This window comes from Ambystoma mexicanum, chromosome 5p (assembly GCF_040938575.1).
Source record: "Ambystoma mexicanum isolate Mex_15411 chromosome 5p, UKY_AmexF1_1, whole genome shotgun sequence".
NCBI lineage: Eukaryota > Metazoa > Chordata > Amphibia > Caudata > Ambystomatidae > Ambystoma > Ambystoma mexicanum.
The window spans coordinates 1150251466-1150260728 of NC_090930.1; positions in this window are offsets into that span (position 1 = coordinate 1150251466).

The following is a 9263-nucleotide window of genomic DNA, read 5'->3' on the forward strand; positions in this document are numbered from 1 at the left end:
AGCATGTTCTTCATGTGTGCACATGTGTGTCCATGTAACATCTTGCTTGGGTGTGAGTGTGCTTCATGGCTAATGTTACTATGTTGTGGTGTCTCTAATGACATCAGCACCGTAGGATATTTGTCATCAGTTGATCATGCCCATTGAGGCGTCTGGATCCATAATTCGTTCCCTGGAGGGGGCTGAGCCTGCCGGTGGTCACGTGAATCATCACGTGACTAGAATCCACTTTAAAACGCACCCGCATTCAGTCGAGCGGCCCGTTCTGTTTTTAAGGAGAAGCATCTTTGCACATACCGAACGTTTGGGAGACTGCTGAGTGAACCACAGCACTGCGAGTCAACAAGGACTCTTGCTGTTTGAGCTTCGTTCCCTGGAGGGGCGGAGCCTGCTGGTGGTCACGTGAATCATCACGTGACTAGAATCCACTTTAAAACGCACCCGCATTCCGTCGAGCGGCCCGTTCTGTTTTTAAGGAGAAGCATCTTTGCACATACCGAACGTTTGGGAGACTGCTGAGTGAACCACAGCACTGCGAGTCAACAAGGACTCTTGCTGTTTGAGCTTCGTTCCCTGGAGGGGGCGGAGCCTGCTGGTGGTCACGTGAATCATCACGTGACTAGAATCCACTTTAAAACGCACCCGCATTCAGTCGAGTGGCGCGTTCTGTTTTTAAGGAGAAGCATCTTTGCACATACCGAACGTTTGGGAGACTGCTGAGTGAACCACAGCACTGCGAGTCAACAAGGTCTCTTGCTGTTTGATCTTCGTTCCCTGGAGGGGGCGGAGCCTGCTGGTGGTCACGTGAATCATCACGTGACTAGAATCCACTTTAAAACGCACCCGCATTCAGTCGAGCGGCGCGTTCTGTTTTTAAGGAGCAGCATCTTTGCACATACCGAACGTTTGGGAGACTGCTGAGTGAACCACAGCACTGCGAGTCAACAAGGACTCTTGCTGTTTGATCTTCGTTCCCTGGAGGGGGCGGAGCCTGCTGGTGGTCACGTGAATCATCACGTGACTAGAATCCACTTTAAAACGCACCAGCATTCACCCTTGCAGCGTTAAGCCCAAGAGGGGTAAAGGGCACCGGCTGTTGTGGGGCTGTTTGGCGCTGTGGCGTATCATTACTCGATATAGGGTGCCTTGTTGCCTGCCATACCAATCAACTGGTTGTGTCAATCGTCTAGGTGATTATTGCTCTTACCTGTCTAGCGATTTTGTTGTACAGTGACGAACGACACGAAAATCACTGTTGGTTGTACTCTAGTGGGCTGGGGGTAGGTGGGTTTCTCTTTTTCAAATATTATTATTTTGTATTAGTCAAGTCATATAAAAATGGCAAATGGCCTGCGAAGTGGCGATGTGCTGAGGTAACAATGAAAGCTCTTACAGCACACAATATTGACTCTCTTGTGTGTAAAGGCAGTACTACATACAATGATTTGCCAATGTTGGATACCCTAGACTCAGGGACTAAAACGGAACTTGTCAGTGGTACAGATAATACTACTCAATCCACTCACTTAGCTCAGGTTCATGCTTCTCCTGCTGTTTCGCACGCGTACTTAACAGAGGAGAAAAGGGAGTGCTTCACGGAGAACCCGAGTGAATACATGACTCTATCTGTTCCATGTAACTCCAAAGAGGAGCCTTTCGTTACTACCATGAGGAAAATGGCTGCACTGGATGCGCAAGTTAATCGCTCTATCACTATGATGACTCCTCTTGTGCTTTGATCATCTAAGAGTGTAAATTTGAATGGAGCAACAGGTAACGGAACACTGGAAGCAACTCCGCAATCCTTAGTGTTCTCTCCCGAACAAGTTGAAGCCCATTTTAGGTTGTCACAGGATTATCATGGTGGGGGCACAATTGATGCATGTGAAACAGAACATCAATCTACTAGTCCCCTTCCTGTAATTACAAAAATACTTGACCTTCTTGATAAGGGCCATGAACTCACACATTTGGAATTAAAAGAAACTAAGGCAATCTTGTATCACTTATGTTCAAAAATGGATAAAATTGAGGGATTTATAACCGCTGTTGACATTTTGAGGTCTATGCAGTGTGAAAAAAATGATAAACTAAACATTGCGGTCCCTCCGGTGAAACATGATCAAAGCACGCAATGCATGCAAATTGGTTGCCATGAAGGGGACAAAGTTATACAATCAATTAAAGTGCCATCTGATATTGTGACATGTAAATGTGAAAATGACTTGAAACAGATTATAGCTTCAGTTGAGGCATTGAATATCACAATCACTACACATCTCTTGCAAATGGTGTCATCCATACCTACGCCTGACAGTCCATCTGTATTGGTGGAAGAAATTGAACACCAACAAAATGTGGAAAATTTGAATTCTTCTATCAAGGAAAATTCAATATTTATATCTCGACGTGCTAAAAGGATGCATTTGCGTGCTGTAAAAAGACGTGCTAATAGAAAGAAGGCAGCTTTGGAACACAAAAAAACAATGACTAAAGATCTTAAATCAACTTCTATTCTAGAAATCACAGACGATGAGCATATAGACGTGGAACAACTAACTAAAGAAAGTCAAGATGCACTTACATCTAAAATTAATTTATCGGAGGAAACCAGAGATAAGGGATCCCTATCCCCCCGACAGTGAAGGAAGTTATGCATAGTAGGTCTTTATCTTCAGATGTCTGTATTATACATTCGGCAGAGCCAGTCTCTGAGAAAGCAACAAATTGTAAGATTGCAATTAAATCAAATGTTGGTTTGGTACCTTTAAAGGCTCATGATATCTGTGCTAAAAAAAAGTGCAATGCTTGCAAGTGATTCTGATACTAAAGATGCTGTGAAAACCACTTTAAATAGTTACTTCTCAATAGTAGGGAGAAGTTGTGCAATGAAAGAAGAAATCAAACAGTCGGATCCTACCGATAGAGTCGCTCCTAAAATACCCTTAAGGAAATCCTATAGTGAAGTGTGTATGCACCCTGCGAGTTTAGGGGAAACCGTTATTATTGATCGAATGTTGAGTTCAAATGAGCTATTTGTTGTGGGACATGGTACGAATAAAGAAACAGATAGAATGAAGGATGTAAGCCTAGGAACAACTGTAAATAGTGAGTATGTTCTAAATAAAAATATGTCCTCACTTGTGGTAAATGGTAGGGGCAAAAAAACTGAAGTGGTTGTGGTACCTTTCACAGTCCCGTCTGAGGACCCTAAAATGGGTAAACTTAACAAAGTTGAATTTCTATATTCCCCTAATCGTATATTAATTCATGGCCCTGCGCTAAGTAGATCATTATCTGAAATTAAGAACGAGAAGGTCCCATTACACAGAAATTACGAATTATTTGAAAACACAAATAAAACTAAACATCTGGAAAATCTAAATGAAAATTCAACTCAATTTTCCCATGCTCTTATTAGTGATCCTTTGAAAGATATATCTTCTAAAACTCCAGCAAATAATATTAATCAAACTGAGCCCCTGCAAGTTGACACTGAAAGACAGCATATTATCGGATTCAAGGGTGATTCCTCTAATTTGGCGGATAGACAAATTAATCGTTCATTTATATTTTCCTTGTTCTCTACAATACCACAATTGAGAATGGTAAAATCTGATGATATCGAAAGGGTCTCTCTGGCTATAGTAAATAATTTTAGGGCTGTTTGTTATCTCACCTCTGAGGCCGTAATGAAATTCATCTGGTTTAGTCGTGAGGAAATAAAATATGAGGGATTGAAACTTTTTACTTTTTCATCTGAGAATGATGCAATAGAATTTTTGAAACCCTTAAACGAGGGCGATGGAAAGTCTCTCAAATCTGGTATATCTGCCATGAGTCCTGTGACGGGTTCAGAGGGTGAAATATTGGAGCTATTGAAGACGGTAGCCAATGCAAAAGGTTTGCCTTGGTTGGAACCAATGCTTGTGGCTATAATGTGTCCTAAAACATCTCTATCCGATACATAGCTATCTAAGAACATAGAATTTAAAATTATTTCATGGAATTCTTGTGGATCTGTGAACTTAATGAAATGGCATTCTGCATTATCACTCAACGATCAACCTATGATAATTATGGTGCAGGAATCCATGAATACTGAACCTCTTTTGCTGGCTGGTTATTCAACCTTTTATTTACCTGCACAGAAACACTCTCAAAGGCGTCCCTCTGGTGCTTTAGCGGTAGCAGTAAATACATCTCTCAAAGCTCACTCAAAATTGGTATGGGAATCTGCAAGTTTATTGGGGATCCATCTTAATATGCCATCAAGTGAATTTCCTTCACTGATGATTATTTCTTTATATTGGAATCCTGCGAACATAACAATTGATCAAATGTTGAATGAACTGGAAATGTGTTTAGAATTCATATCTGGTAATTACCGGGCATGTGAATTTATCGTAGATGGGGATTTTAATTGTGATTGTAGAAATATGACTGAGAGTGATATTCCAAACCTATCGACTTTGTCTCGCATTAGAGGTTCTACATTTAGGGAAATTCTAACCGACTGGGACATGGATTTATTGGTATCCAATGACATGAAATTTAAAATTACATGGGAACGAGGTAAGAAGAACTCAATGATAGATTTTTTATATGTATCTTAAAATTTACTGAGGTATATGACTCCTTTAGAAATAGGACAGATAGCGATTGGAGATCATGCACACATTTCAACAATTTTAAAATTAAAATATCAAACGCTAAAACCCAATATAGCATTAGAAGTGCTAGAAATTAATCGCCCTTTACACTCCATCAGGTGGAATCAAGGGATGTGTAATCAGGTGGTAAAACACGTATCCATAGAGATGGAGAGGATCCGCCAAGAAGGAGGAAACTTAGGATCTATATCTGGAACTCAGTATTCTGAAATAGTTAATGCAGCTCTTATGAGGTTTCGTAAAAAACAAAGCAATGTAATACATAATCATGCATACAATTCTACATGTAAACTTCTAAAAAAGGATAAAAATAGGGCACTGAGATATCAGAAGAGAAGCTACTTAGGTAGAGAAGATAGTAAGGTAAGGCAGAACTTAATTCTGTCTGCCTACAAACAAGATTTGAGATTCGCCCGTATTTCAAGACACATTGAGGAAAATTGTGCACTTATCCACGCAATTACGGCACATGACACACATGTAATTTGGCGCACTATAAATTCTGATAATAAATGTGTTGTACTATCCATGCCTAATTGTATTCCCGATCAGACATGGCAAACATATATCACGGCTAAATATCAGATTCCATATGAGTTCCGACATGTTCCAAGTGTTTATTTGGCGTATACCACCATCCCACGGTTGAATTGGAATCTCTGCGACATCATATGGGCAATTACTCGGTTGTCTTATTCTAAAGCTGCATGGCCAGATGGGCTTCTCCCGTGTCTTTATAAGACAGACCCGGAGTTATGGGCTGTCATTATAAAATCTAAATTTGAAACCATTATTAACACGGGGGATATTCCATTATCATGGCTATCAGCAAACATAATCCCTACATACAAAAAAGGTGACCCAGCTTCACTGGAGAATTATAGACCAATTTCACTAATCGATACTGAGGCTAAAATCTTTGCTATTCTTCTATTACATGACCTTGAGAAATGTATTGAAGCAAATGGTCTATATTCAAAATATCAAACTGGTTTTAGGAGGAATATGAGTACTGCATTAAATGCAGCTATTATGGCACATGTCATCGCAGGAGCAAAGGAAAAGAACTCTAATCCAGTTTATATTGCAATGATTGACATGAGCTCAGCCTTTGACAATGTTGTGCATAATTTGTTGTGGATGAAAATGGCGAAACTTGGAATTCCTACAGTCTTGTTGTATTGGATTATTAAATTGCATTTGAATACATCGTATAAAATTAGAATAACATCAGATGGTGGTACCACTACTCCAATTGGGACAGCGATAGGTTTAAAACAGGGTTGCAATCTTGCGGCTACCCTTTTTAACCTATATATGTCTGACTTAGGAGCGAACTGGGAAAATAGGAACCTGTTTTCTGTAAAAGTGGGGAGCATTCATTTAAAATGGATTGCCTTCGCAGACGATATTATTTTGTTTGACCCCACCCCTGGAGGGCTTCAAATCAAACTTTTGCTCTTTGAAGAATTTGCAAAAGTTCATAATTTGACTCCAAATCCAATAAAAACAGCTATTATGAAATTTGGAGTCAAATCTAAAAAAGATAACTTCCGATGGCAAATTATGGGTAAACAAATATCTTGTACCAATTATGCAATTTACTTAGGGTATCATTTATCAGCCCAAAATTCAATTGGTTCGTGGTCCGAAATTATTAAATGCAAGACTATACCCCTTTTGGCCCTATTGAAAAAGATATACACTCATTACTGCAAGTTTTCACTAACTCCTTTAATAGAATTTATGACACTAAAAATTGAGACCGTAATTCTTTATGCACTTGATGGTTGTTTATGTGATATGGATTCTACGCTTGACATTTTACAGGGCATATATTTGAAATCTGCAATGATCTTACCTATGACTGTTCCAATTGCTATCATCCGACACAAATTGGGGTTGCTGTCTCTTTCTACTCGATGGAAATGGAGGCAGCTATCTAACTATGTAAAGATACACTATCCCCCTACCAATTCGTTGTATGTGGACATGAGCTCTATGTTAAGTAACCACACACCTAATTCGCTTCATAATTACCATCTGAAAATGCAACAAGTATTGTCTGAAGTGAACATCACTGTGGAGGATATACATAAACGTCCCTGCTATGCTAAAAAAAAGCTTTTTGAAACAGATTGGTGTTCTACGATAGACAAGATTATGTCTTCTAAGCTATTTAAAGGGTATGGGTTACACGTTAAGCAGCGCATCCCACGTTATTAGCATATTACGATGTTCCCTTGTGAACATACTAGAAAGATATACATTCGATTTAGATGTAATCTTTTCTATACAAGGGAAAGAACGAAGAACTGGAAGATGTCTGACACCAAAGATTGCGTTAGATGTCGCTTCGATGAATGTAGTGAACCTTTTGAAACATTGAAGCATCTTATCCTTTACTGTCCTCATTTTAAGAAAATAAGAACTGATAGACTAATGAAGTTTGTCAATATTGAATATGATGATTGTCTGGAAACTTTATGGTTTAGAACGATACAGGGAACCTACAAACAATCTATGAATTGGTAAGCTATTGTAAGCATATTGAAAAGGAATGGGAATGAATCAATAATTGAGCTCAATAACACTCCATAGAGGAAAATTCATTGAGGGTCTTTTATGTACTATAAACTGAGCACAAATAAGTTTGTTGAAAGTTTTGTAAATGGTGGTTTTGATACAAAATATTAAGATTTTATATTTTCTAATTTTGTATTTCCTAATTTTGGAAAGGTTTTATTGTATGGTGTTTTTATATGTTTTATCTTGTAAAGGTTCTACATGAAATTGTTTTATGTACTTGAACCAAATGCAAATAAAAGAAAAGAAAAGCCATTTAAACACAATTCACAAAATAAGTTATGCCTGTTTAACATATTTACAATTATGAATAGGCTACACAAACATGTGATGTTATGGTATTAGGTTTTATCCGGCGCACCGTTGCCCTTTGCATAGTCTCCAGATGCATGGCCAGTAAGAGGGGAGGGGTGTATTAGGTTAGTGCAGTGGGAGGGAATATGCAGGATAGCTTTGCTGTTGTTTTGATGCATGCAAAGCAGATGCACCCTGAGCTCCATATGCATGTCTGTTTCAAGGTGTCCTCTGTTGACAGCACAGAGTCATTTATGTACAGAGGGGAGTCTTGCATGCCTGTCGTGTTAAGAAGCATTGGCAAGAGTGAGCATATCAAGAAGTGTGTCAGGTAGCAATAACGAAAGTTAATGCATTCATTAATGAATGCCTGCCAAGGTTACTGCTGGCCAATTGTCATTTTCAAAACAGAGAACTCGAAGTACAAAACGATTATTTTCTTTATCAGTACAGGTTACTGTAAGAATTCAGTGAATTTTCTTTAAGCTGATAATTCATTTAAACACCCACCAGTCAACCTAAGGCAGCCTCAGCCGAGGCCCAACTGACAAATACAGAACACTAATTTAAACCAAGCACCTAACGTTTTCTTTTGCAGGACTTCGGCAAGACAAGACACAACACCTCTCCCTTCCTTTCATGCCTAACACTTTCACAACACACACACTCTTGTATAGGTAAGCCAGAGAGGACCAGGGTTCACACCACGCAATCACAGTTCAGAGCACCCAGGGCCAAATGAACCCTCCCCCGGAATACAAATGGGGGACTCAGCCATGGGCGAGTTAGAACTGTCCTTTGTTTTCCATAACAGACAGGGATCATACAGGAAAGACGTTTCCAGAAATCATAGCTCCTGAGCCTGTGTCAGGGGTTTTTGTGCCATTCTGACATCCAAAATCAGGGCTCTTCCCCAAAAACCTAAGAGCCCACCTGATTGGGTGATTGGAGTGGTATCACCTATGGCTAGCACCTATAGAAGTTATTCTACTGGCCCTCGCAAGTCAGGTGGCTTGCCTGACCCTTCCCCAAAACAATCTATTACATTGTTGCAGGGTCGCAGGATTACCATTGGCCCTTGCCCTCTGCCATCCACCCCTGGAATTATGTTTCCTGATTGGCTGGAGCTGATCTCCCCAGGCCTGGGACCCAGCTCCGTTATCAGCACTCAATGCACCTTTCAAGGTGATGGGAAAGACTATTTATTCCCATTGTAACCGTCAGCATTACCACTTTGCCTTTGAGAGTGCCTGTAGAGTTGCAACATTGTAAAATCATATTTATATCATTTTGTGTCTGTGTCGCTGGGAACTGCTCCTGGGTGAATGACCATTGTTCGGTTCAGCCGTACCACATGGGTGAAGACCACAAAATTGAGCTTTCTGCTCTGCAATTGGTGAGGATTCATTCGGTTTTCGCAGGAGGCTCCTGGACTCTAAGGCTTATGAATGTTCTGCTCATCTCTGAACTTGGCTCTGTGCCTTGGCCTGGTGCTTCGTGCAGCCTAATTCTGCTTTGCTTCATCTCTCGTTCTGCGGCTTGTGGCTTCATGTAATAATATTATAGTTGTGCTACACTTTCTATATGTCTATATTGTATTATTCTCCTTAGATTTTACTAGTATTTTGGTTCTTCCAGGTTCCTTATACGATCCTGTAGTTTCATACGGTTAGTTGCAATAAGCTGTTGCACACTTGCTCTTCATCTCTT